Below are 13,024 nucleotides of genomic sequence, written 5' to 3' on the forward strand. Positions count from 1 at the left end.
TGATGTGTCCTTCACACAGATGGCCAAAACATATTCCATTTTCCTTCAAAAAAGCAATTTTCTCACTGTAGTTTATTTTCCAAAGCATGCTGATCTTTCGAGGACAGACTTTCCTTTTCCTTAATTTATTTATCCGCAACTGGCAGGGAGGTGGCAAATGTACTTTTTTTTTTCAATTTTGGTTGAGGTGGCATCTTGAATCCGTTCACCTCATTGCTCACCTTTAGAGTATCCTTGATATCTCCAAACCCTAGTACGGTCATTCAAGGAAATACACGATATCCTCAAAGGAAGCATTTTGTTTATATTTTATCTGAAGTTCACAATCCCTTGCTCTCCGCACATCCCTCAGCCGGTAAGGCAACTTTTTTGTGATGGTTAACATATTAGAAAACATGTTAAGCTCACATATGTTGTTAATATCTTCCATGGCATTGCAATATCCTCTTAAAAAGAGAGCGTATGCTTGTAGATCCTTTGTGTCATCCAATTTTATTGATGACCATGAAAGAGCCTTCTCCAAATAAGCCATCATAATTCTATGCTTGTTGCCAAAATACTCTTGTATTAAATCCTTTGCCTTCACAAATCCCTTTTCTGGATCTATATGTAGGCAACTCTTTATAAGTTCATTTGATTGTCCCTCAGTACACTGTTCCAGATCATAAAGATAATCTCTGGCATTTTATTTTTACTTTCGATATTGTGTTCAAAAGATTTAATGAGCACTTGATACTGACTTGGGTCTCCATCAAAATCTTGAATCTCCTTCTTGGACAAAGATTAGATACGTTATAATTTTGTTTTGTTTTCCCATGATTGACAATGTATTGCACTGTTCATCATTGCTTTGTCCACCCAGATTTATGTTACCTTAAGGGAGTGGCAAGTATTCTGCATCATAAGATGGCATTTGGCTTACATCTGGGGTCATTATTGGGGTTTGAGATTTGGCACCACAGTGCCTTAGCCTAATTTGTTTGAGTCCATACAAATCTAGTAACCATGGCTCTGGCTCTACTTTGGTATTAAATATTTTCTTTTTCTGTTGTCCTACCTCAAAACATGACTCCAAAACATTGGACATTTCAGATAATTTACTTCGAACACCTGTACCTCTGAGCCTTATAGTACCCTCACCCTGGCCTGATTAACAGCAATTTTTTTTATCCAGTTTTATTTAATCCTTTTGCCTTTTTAGCTGCACCTCCTCCCTCCTTAGCTGCTCTTGCATTCTTCTTACCCACTCCTCCTGTTCTTCTAAGGCTCATTTATTTTGAAGCATTTATTTTTCCACTTCAAGAGCTGCGTCAGCCTGAACCTCTAAACATGCAGGTGCAGTACTTGGAATTCTGGAGCCTGCTCTAGAACTCATCTTGCTTCTCCTGCTTCCAGTATTTGACGCACTGTCACCTGGTAGTATATCATGCTCTAATATGTGACTTTGTCTCCACTCTGGATTGCCCATCCTCCACACCACCATTGCGTGGCAGAGCAACAAACCATTCCAGGTGGCTGCTCTTAAATTCTACTGATGTTTTTTGCAGTAATTCTGTGGGATTTGTATTCCCAGCAGCCATAACCATCTCTGTTTCTATTATCTCTTTTAGCCTTGCTTCAATCTTGCTCCACTTGAATCTAATCCCTGACATTATAACTCTTCCTGAAGTTCCTTAACCTTTATCTCCTCAGCACGAAGCTCCTCAGGGGCCGCAGCTTCAGCAGCAGATGCCATATTATCCATCCAACCGACTGTCATACTAAGGAATCAAGCTTGCAGAACAATAAATCCAAAACCAAACAGTCCTTAAAGGACAAGTGGCAGTTTCTTCAAGCTGTGTTCTAACTTGCAATAAATACACAGAAGAAATACTTAACTAAGGCATACCACTTCTTCAATGGCCTTGATGATTGTGCCTTATTCAGTTCAAAATGGTCTAAACAGAGCCCAATCAATCTAATCCAAATTCCAAATACAATTTCCAACTTTTCTATTGACTTGATTACCGTAACTACTTTCATTTGGAGGATATCAGAATGTTACTGTTGTCTATGACTCGTTCAATCAAATTCATACTAAAGTTGAGTTTTCCAAAGTTTATTACATGATATTAAACATGTTAACAAATTTATCAGTTGCTCTATGTTGTTACCAGTGCTAAAATGTTGTTAGACGGTCAATAGAAATTGTCGGAACTTTTCTGATTACTCTATTTCACAGACCAAAAGAATTAAACTAAAAGGCAATATCTCTCTAACATGCCAAGAATTTTTGATGGAGAACCTTGGCTCAAAGATGTTGCTGGGAGACAACATAAAAATATGTTAAACAACAACCAGGTAACACGATTGGTGTATCGGTTTTCACAATGCTATTACAAGTACCAGCCACTTGGGTTTGAATCTGTCACTATCTATAAGGAGTTCATAGATTCTTTCAGTGACCGCATGGGTTTCCTCCAGGGGTTCTTAGGTTAATAGATCACAGAGTGTAATTGGGTACGATGGGCTTGAGGTGTAGGTTAATTGGGTGTAAATTGGGTGGCACGGACTTGTGGGCCGAAATGGTCCGTTACCAAATTTTTCTCAACTTAAGAAAGTATTCTTAAACTGGTACTCACCAAACTGGCCTTCTAGATTCCTGGCATGGGTGCTGAGAACAATTTAAATTTCCCTGACTTCGCAATTCCCCATGGTTAACACATATTTTTCTCCAATGGAATGATCTTCAGAATCACAGTGCCAGGATCAATTTGCACATCATCCATACAACTTTTATTCTCATCTAAAACAATCATAATCTTAAGGCATTTACCCATGTTGCTTCTGAAGATGTATCACCTGTCCTTTCATCTCTTCCCTTCCCAGTGTAAAGCGATCCAATTACACCTTCCAGGTAAAGCAGTAATTCACTTACACATCTTTTTGTGTACTCCATTTGGTGTTCTCAATGTAGTTCCCTTTCACTGGAGAAACAAATGCAGATTGGATTACCATTTTGCAGAGAACCTTCATTCAGTCTGCAATAGTGACAATGAATTTCCTTTTTCACTTTACACCGCCACTCCACTCTGTTATATGTGAATTGGTTACCTGATCCATTGACCATAAACTCACTTATTAGCTGCAAAGTGCTTTTAAAAATTTTGTGGTTGTATAAACAGTTATATTTTGTTTTATACATTTTGCAATGTTCTTCACTTACATTATTTTATTTGGGCACCTCAGTTAGTGTAGCAGTTAGCACAAAGCTATTATAACACCAGTGACCCATGTTAAAATCCACCATTCTCTGTAAGGAGTTTGTATGTTCTTCATGTGTCTGTGTGTGTTTCCTCTCTGTACTCCAGGGTTAATTGGTGTATTTGGGTAGTTTGGGCTCGGGCATTGTAAGAACCTGTTACCATGCTGTATCTCTAAATTTAAAAAAAATAAAAATAATTGCAGCATGGTTTGTGTCGTAGTTAGCGCACAATGTCTTTACAGTGTCAATGACTGAGACGGGCTTAGAATGCTGCACTGTCTATAAGGAGTTCGTACTTTCTTCCCGTGTCTGCTTGGGTTTTCCTGGGGGCTCTAGTTTCCGGCCAGCATTTGAAATGTACAGGGCTTGTAGGTCAATTGGGTGTGATTGGATGGCACATGTCCATGTGCTGAAATGTCCTGTTACCAGGCAGTATCTCTAACTTTAAAAGTGTTGAAAAAAAATTAAAATTTAAATCTAAATGATTTTGGTATTTGGTACCTCTTTCTTTGGCTTCTGGGCTTTATTCAATCAATTTACCTATCTTTATCTTCAAATAATGTTCCTTGTCAATCTATTTTGGAAAATACATAGCTTATGCTTAATCTCTTAATTAATCTATTTTGATACAGTTCATTCCACTTAATGAATACCATTGGCCAGCCCTCATCTTTCATTCATTAGGACAGGTGTCCCCAAACCTTTTACACCAGCGACCCCTTCATGGAATATTTAATCCCTCATCGACCCCCAGACATGGAATCCTGGTGCTAGACTGGGTTTAGGGTGGTATTGGGGGAAGGAGTAGGGGTGGTGGTGCTGGAGGGGGGTGGTGGCGTCGTTGTACAGGGGGGTTGGGGCACTGTGTAAGGGTGGCAGAGCTCGACAGGGAGTTGGCACACTGGATAGTGGGGGTAGCAGCGCAGGACAGTGAGCGATGGTGGTGCTGGACAGTGGGGTAGCAGTGCTGGACGGGGGTTGGCAGCACTGGACACAGGCCACTAACATAGCTACCATATAAACTCGAGTAATCATAAATCCCATGTTAAACTTAACCCCCTTATTTTTGGCCTCAGCTGCATGGCCATCCCGATTCTCCAACCATGGATCCTTACCCCCAATGCCTGCCCATCTGAACTCCTGAGCATGGATCCTTGCCTCAATGCCTGCTCATCCAAACTCCTGATCGCAGATCCTCACCCTGGTGCCAGATAATCCCAACTTCCAACTGCAAATCCTCACCCTTAGGCTATCTGAGCTACCAATGCCTCAACATGACCATACCACCTGGTCCTGGCCATCCGATCTTCTGATGCCTGAACAACTCAGGTACTCATCAAGTCAAAAGTTTGACCCATGTCAAAGTCTACCCCCTTTTTTTGTGTCAAAAAGTGGTCCAAAAAATGTGACGATTACACAAATATAAAATATAGAACACATACCTCTTTCCGTACTCGCGTTTGCTCTAAATTAATTCAAAGGCCGAAATCAAGAACAACATAGTGGCCACCAAAGCCCAGTCTGGTGAGTGGTTGCCTAACACTGCCATTGGCATTATTTTCAATTGAACCCCCCCCCCCCCATCATTATTGACCCCCATTTGACCCCCTGGAATTTATTGACCCCTTGGATGGTCTAAACGATCGAAAAGGGTCGATATCAACCACTTTGGAGACTCTTGCATTAGGACATTGGTCATATGGGGCTTAATTAATTTTTAATTAAGGTTCATTGGAGCCAAAGTAAAAAAACAGCAGTTTACTTTACTTCCATTTATGCATGGATAAAATCTAATTTGTAGGAGTCTTTTCCTTTTTATCATTTTCATTTAATTAAGCTCATCTACTGCTGAAACTATTACCCAAGCCTTTTGTTATGTCTTGGCTTGATGCTACCAACTCACCACTTCCAACAAGTTCTGTTGACCATTTTTGTTCTCAGTTCTGCAATTAGTTGATTTTAAAATTTGTTTTCAAATCACTCCCATGTCTCTGTAACTCTCTCACATATCTGTGCTCCTCCAATTCTGTCCTGAAGGTAATAAGACATAGGAGCAGAAATAGACCATTTAGCCCCTTGAGTCAAAAGTAAAAACATATCTTCTTCACCTAAAATAATTCAGTAGAGGCCTCACCTTCATCTAAAATAATAGCATTTTGGTGTGTTTTTTCTTCAATCATAGTGTCTGCTGGCATTTGTATTTCATTCAGCACATTGAGTCTGCCATTCAATTGTGGGATGATGCATTTTTCCCACTGTTCCACTTCCCAGCCTTCTCCCCATAAACTTAGATGCCATGGCTAATCAAGAACCTATCAATCTCTATGTTAAATTTACAATGGCAACTCAGCCCCTGGTGCAGACCCAAGGGAGCAGAGTGTGGAGACACTGGGTTGCTCCGAAGGTTTCAACCAGTGGATCCTCATGCCAGTGACTCTGTGCAGGCTTTAAACGGCCTTTTAATGGAGCTGACAATGTTTGTAAGTAAAATATTGCAACCACGAGGTCTGTGACCATGGGAACCAGGTTTCAGAGCCAGGATTTGAGAGGTTTCTAAGAGCAAGAAGGCTCCCATAATACTTCAGGGACTAAAATCTTCCTGACTCTATCAGAAGTGTGGATCTGGAGCTCAGGCTGCTGATAGAACGAACAGGGATCCATGCGGCTGCAGTATCTATGGGAGCGCTAGAGGCAAATCCACTGACACTCAGTAACTCTTCATGTACCACTGCCCATTCTCCAGAATGACTTAGAATTCCTGTTTCCTCCACACTGCCTGCTCCTCCACTTCCTTTTGCATCATCTGCAAAGTTGGCTACAAAGTCATTCATTCCGTAGTCCAAATTATTGATACACAACTTAAAAAGACCTTTTGGAATACCACTAGCAACTGGCAGTCAACCAGAATATGATCCCTGTCTTCCGACTCTCTGCCTCCTGCCAATTCTCTACCCACACTAGTGTGTTTCCTACTATACCATGTGCTCTTAGCTTATTAAGTAGCCTCATGTAAGGCACCTCATTAAAAGTCCCCTGAAAATCCAAATCCACTGCATCTCCTTGATCTTGCCTGCTTGTCACTTCAAAGATTTCCAATATATTTGCCAAGGAAATTTTTCCCTTCAGAAAACCATGCTGCTTTGGCCTATTTTGTCATGTACAAAAAAATACCAAAAAAAATTGGATATATGGATGAGAGAGGAATTGGAAGATTATGGGCCAGAGCAGGTCAATGGGACTAGGTCGGAGAAGGTGTTCAGCATGGACTAGAAGGGGAGAACTGGCCTGTTTCTGTGCTATATATATATATATATATGATTATTCTGTAACCTCATCCTTGATAATCCACTCTAACATCTTACACTGATATAAGGCCATGCTAAATTCGATTGATTCCTGAATGAACTTTAGAAATGCCTCCACAATCTCCACAGCTACTTCCTTCAGAACCCAAGGGTGGGTCCCAGCATTGATCACATTCTTTCAATGGCTAGTACCTGAGGCTTCAGTTATTTTTCCCTGAATAATTCCACTTCTCTACTCTCTTTTGCTTTAGAGATACTCTTTACTATCTTCTTCATTGATAAAGATTTTGGTCATCATATGACATTTGCCCTTGAGTGATTCATAGTTAATATTTTGTTAAATTCCCATTTAGAGCAGTACAATGCTTTTGCTCCATTCAAGTTACTATGGAGAGGGAGGTTGATGTAGTTGGATGACTTCACTCCAGAATGGCGACAAGAAACAACAATGAAGCCACAACTTCTGACAGAGTCAAAAATATCTTAGGGCTGACCAACAGGATAGTTGACCCACCCAAGTTATGCTTCCATTTTCACACTTTTCCTATTTTATTCTCCACATATTCCCATCAACTCTTCCAATTTCTAACATTCAAATTTGCACACAAGACAATTTGGCTAATTGACTACCAAGAAGCACCACTTTTGGGTCTGGGAAGGAAACCGGAGCTCAGAGGTAACCTACGTGGACAAATTCATATGAACAACACCTAAGTTCAAATTTGAACACAAGTCACCAGAGCTGGTAGAATCAGCTCTTTATCTATGCCACTGAGATGCCTAAATCTACACAGTTTGTTTAGTTGTAAATGAATGTTGCTCTATAATAATTATACAGTAGATTAATATTGATCTATCCTAGTGACATGATGGAATCATCCATTTATTTCTGCAATATATAAGTCAAAGGATATATTACCTATCAAGAATTAATAAAATACAAAAATGTCAACATTGTTAACTTACTTGGAAAGTTGACCTCTAACATATCAGCCTCAAATTTATAAAGTGTTTAATTTTGTGATAGATTATTTGCTGCTTGATTGAACCATCTGGAAGATGCAGCAACACAAGTAATATGAACTTTAGATAATGCATCGAATGATGTGCTAGATCACTATTCCAAATGTGTGGAAAGCTAGTCCCTCTTGTACTGTTGCTGTTTAATTTCCTTGCCCTCATTAAAAAAGTTTCAAATCAGAAAGATTCCTGTCAGGATTTATTTGTTCAGGTGAGAAAATTTGGCATTGCAAAAGTCAGTCTAACTTAATGGCATCTCTGAAAACCATTGAACAAATTAATTCTGAACTAGAGATCTGTATTAAAATCATAGTTTGTGCAGAGCTGCACATCACATAATTATTTTTTTCTTAATTTTGTTCAATATCAAACAGGAAGTAAGAAGTACAAAATAACTCAGATACAATGAAAAGTGTTTATTTTTAGGATTTCAGAATGATGAAAAATCTCCATCTATTTACAGTACTTATTTGGATGATGTGAATATATCAAAATACAAAACTTGTTACATTGCTCACTCTTTGCTGCTTTCAAGGAACTGCTACTATTTTATTTGTTGAATCGTTCTCCTGGAATATTATGAAGCATGGAATTTTAGAATTTGATCGATTCCTGAAGAAGGGCTCAGGCCTGAAATCTTGGTCATATATCTTGACCTCCTACGAGATCGGCTGAGTTCCTCCAGCATTTCTTTGTGTTTATACTACAATCATAGCACCTGCAAACTTTTATGTGTCATTCTTTGGTGAAGAATAAGTCTACTTTGGGATGCTTTGAGAGCATCCGAGATATGGTAGTGGCCCTCTGATCTCATCAAATCTGTAATCCTGTTGGTAGAATCACCTGGCTTGGAAATCTAATCAAAGAAGATCTAGTATCACCAGATCTCTTTCTAACATCATGGTATTATTTAATCAGAAGTTGGGTTAACATCACTTTGCTTTGCTAAATTTTGTATCTACTGCACCTGCCGGCTAATGTTCACATTGAAAGATAATGCAAATAGGTTGGATTTAATTTCATTCCCAATTCACGAAGGGATGAAAGCTTATGAGATGCTGCAGGTTAATGTGCAGTAGAAATATTGTGGAATATGAAACAGTGATGTCAAGTGCAAACATTATGTTATATGGAAGGTTAACTTAAATATTTTCATACCAGGTGCTGGTGAAAATGAACACTATCAAGATATTACATTTAGCCTAAAGCTAACAGGAAATATATCTCACACAGTGAATGTAATAATGATCCTTATGTTATAAATTTAAGCATTTTTGTGCAGCTTAATTCTCTACAATCTTCAATCATAGAAGTTATCTACTAATCTTTAATACACTGTCACAACAAATTTTTCTCTTAGAACAATATACAAAGACAATAACCTTGTAGATACTGACTCTCCAACAAACATTTGTTATGCTCAGGCTACAAGTATCCTGTTATTCAGAAATCTTATTAATCTAACAGGATATGTTAGCAACATGGCAGAACAATTTTCTGAAAAAAAAACTAATGTCCTTTTTTAGTTCAGGCACTGTTGTTTATTTCAGAAAAATGAAAATACTATTTAAATAGTTTGAAATAAAAAAAAACATTGACTAAATCCAAATGAGAAAAAACACTTTTTGTCAAAATGCAAATTGGCCAACAATTTAAACGAAACAAATCAGAGATGCAAGCTTTAACATTCTTCTGCTGATTGCTGTGTGCAATCAGCATCTTCCTTTAGCCCTCCTGTTCATTTTATGAACTTGTTAGATGTGCATTAGGCTTATGGAAGAAAATTAGATTTATTCTCAAGAGATTTTTGACCATGTGACCATTTCTGATGTAATTCCAATCATCTTCATGGCCTAGAAAGCATAGATCTTGTTCAGTTTCATTGCCAAACACAGTTAAATAATATCAGTGATTGTAAAAATATATGTTCAATTTAAAATATTATTTTTCTGTCTTTTATTTTCTTTCTTTTTGTTTAAAACGAGACTTTCTCTTAAACCAACCTTTCTTTTCTTCTGCTTCCCCCCCACCCCGCCGCTTTTCTGTATCTGATTTGGCACCAATTGATTCTTTGGATTAACTCCAGCAGTCAGAACATCGTTGGTGAGGGCAATGTCTAAAGCCATTAATAATTGCCTTTAAGAAGCTAAGTCATTTTCTTGAAATGTTGCAATTCTTTGCTGAATGCAATTTAACTTTGCAGTCATGGACTGTGCTTAAACTCAGTATTAACAGAGGATTTGTGGTCTAAGTCAATGTGTTATATTTCTGTTGAGGAACTTGCAGGAGATAGTGCTCTGTACACTTGCTAACTTTGGCCTTCCTGGTGTTAGAGGTTAGAAGTTTTAAGAGTTGAAGTAGCTTTGGAGATTAACAAAAGCCCAATTAATTTCTAGGTGATTATTCATGCATTATGGACAGGAGACATTCTTTCTTTGGCTTGGCTTCGCAGACGAAGATTTATGGAGGGGTATGTCCACGTCTGCTGCAGGCTCGTTGGTGACTGACAAGTCCGATGCAGGACAGGCAGGCACGGTTGCAAGGGAAAATTGGTTGGTTGGGGTTGGGTGTTGGGTTTTTCCTCCTTTGTCTTTTGTCAGTGAGGTGGGCTCTGCGGTCTTCTTCAAAGGAGGTTGCTGCCCGCCGAACTGTGAGGCGCCAAGATGCACGGTTGGAGGCGATATCAGCAATACAAACAAAACTTGTTGCTTCTAAAACAAAGCTTCTTCACAAATTAACTTCATTGCTACTTTAAAGCCACTGAAACCAATCTTTGGGGATGAGGCATTTTGATTTTCTACTATTTTAATTGTGCAGATGAAGACAATAAATGAATGTTCATGTTAATAGTGGGTCCTCAAAAAACAGATGAGAGATCAGGGAGGCTATCCTGTTAAAGACATATTCCTGCCAAATCATACACAATTCAAGACATGTATGTTTTGTCACTAATTATTCTGGATCTTTGTATATCCTGTAAGCTCCCCCTCAACATTGTAACAAACCAAGTATATTTTAAGTGTCTGGTGTTTAGTGCTCAGAATCCTCAGACAAGCGATTGGTATTTCAATATTCATAGAGGTTGTGAAAGTTGGGAGATGTTCCCAATAAAAATATGCAAATGTTACTTGTCTATACTCAAACCTTTTTAGTTAACTAGATACCGGAGCACCACAGGGCTGCGTACTTAGCCCCCTGCTCTACTCACTTTACACCTAAGACTGTGTGGTTTGGTTCAGCAATAACACCATCCTCAAATTTCCAGATGAATCCGTGGTAGTTGGTTGTATAAAGAACGGTGATGAATCAGCATACAGGAAGGAATCAAAAATTTGGCCAACTCATGCACCAACAACAACTTTTCCCTCAGTGTCACCAAAACCAAGGAACTAATTGTTGACTTCAGATAATCACTAGGGGATCAGAGGTGGAGAAGGTGAGCAAATTTATGTTTTCGGGAGTCACTATCTCAGAGGATCTTTCCTGGACCCAACACACTAATGGCATCATGAAAAAAGCAACTCTACTTCCTCAGGAGTTTGCAGAGGTTTGGTTCAACACCAGAAACCCTGGCAAATTTCTACCAATGTGTGGTGGAAAGTGTACTGATTGGCTGCACTATGATCTGATATGGGGCACCAATATTACTGAGCGTAAAGTCCTCTAAAAGGTAATGGACCACAGCTCAGGACATCACAGGCAAAACTCTCTCCACTATTGAGTACATCTACAGAGCACCAGCAATCATCAAGAGTCCACACCACCCAGCACATGCTCTGTTCTCACTGCTGCCATCAGGGAAGAGGTATAGGTGCCACAAGACTCGCACCACCAGGTTCAGGAACAGCTGCTACCCCTCCACCATCAGACTCCTCAACAACAAACTTAATCAGGGACTCATTTAAGGACTCTTACTTGTGCACTTTTTAAAAATAAATTCTCTTTGTATTGCATAATGTTGGTTTACATTCGTTATCTGTAAACAGTTTTTATTTGTTTACATGTATATACTGCACCACCAATAAGCGGTAATTCTGCCTTACCTGCAGGAAAAAGAATCTCAGGGGTGTATATGATGTGGTGTATGTACTCTAACAATAAATCTGAAATCTGAACCATCAAACCATAGAACTCTACAGCACAGAAACTGGCCCTTTGGCTCATCTAGTTTGTGCCAATCTATTATTTTTCAGCTTATAGGATCTTACAATGGTCTTCAGAGGAGCTCAGGGTTAGGCAGGAAACCAGGGTTATATATGGGTAGATGGTGTCGGAGCCAGCCATCAGTATAACACACCGCCAGTTAATCTCAGTTCACTGCATTCACCTCTTCCTGGAGAATTTAGGGACTGTGGATGAAGACAGAAAACAATGATTCAGAAAATAAAATAGAAAAATATACATTTATTCACAAATTTACAAATTTAAATGGTCTGGAGATCCTGGTGGAGCACCTAAGCACAGGAGGGCCTTGGGCTCCTTGAGTCTCCTGATCCCCTCATGGGGGAGGAGTGGTGGGGTAAGGTGGGGGACGCTGGCTCTTGCTACAGAAAAAGAACTCCCTAGCACGGAGGTGCTCACTAGCATGGGAGGCGGCAGCTGTTAGGGCTAGGGTAGTGGGAGCAGCCGGTGCTTGGAAGGGATCACCTGGGTGAGTGAACTCACTGGCTTCAAGGCTATCGTTCTCAAGCTTGGCCTGGTCCACCGATTTGACCAGTTCAACGTGGCTAGCCAGGTCCTTCTTTCCCAACTCGACAAGTTTCTGACTCATGTACCTTGAGCGGACCCCCACAACTAGAGTGTTCCGAATCTGTTCTTCTTCACGAACAAGGCTCGTAGCTGCTTCGTACATGCACCTCTTGCCATACATCCACAGATCCAGCAGATGGTCATCGATGGTCTCTCCCGGCCGTTGGCGAGGTAGAGCGAATCGGTGCCTCGCTAGGACCTCGTTGTGTGACTTCAGGTACTGAGCCTTCAATGCCTCGATGGCAACATCATATATAGGTCAGTCTCTGATGACTGCATACCCTTTAGTTCCTACCCTTGAAACCAGTGTGGACCTCCTGAGTTCATTGGTGTGAACGACTCGGGTAGGCCTGTGAGCAGTCTAGCCAGTACGTGAACTCCTCAGCTGCATCGGGGGACCGAGGGTCTATCAGCAGCACCCCTGGCTTGAGTAGCACTTACATCATTTAGGGAATAAACTAATAAAATTGTAGCGTGAATAAAAGCTCTCATGACTGGAGGGAGAACATGCACATTATTAGCTTATAACTGAGGGTAGGGTCTTCAGAGGGGCTCAGGGTTTAAGCGGGAAATTATGGTTATATATAGGTAGATAAGGGCAGAGCCAGCAAGCAGAGCTAGCCATCAGTATAACACACCACCAGTGAATCTCAGTTCACTGCACTTGCATGTGGATCATAGCGTATCACTCCCATCCTTGTACCTC

The sequence above is a fragment of the Narcine bancroftii genome, chromosome 4 (assembly GCF_036971445.1).
Source record: "Narcine bancroftii isolate sNarBan1 chromosome 4, sNarBan1.hap1, whole genome shotgun sequence".
Taxonomy (NCBI): Eukaryota; Metazoa; Chordata; class Chondrichthyes; order Torpediniformes; family Narcinidae; genus Narcine; species Narcine bancroftii.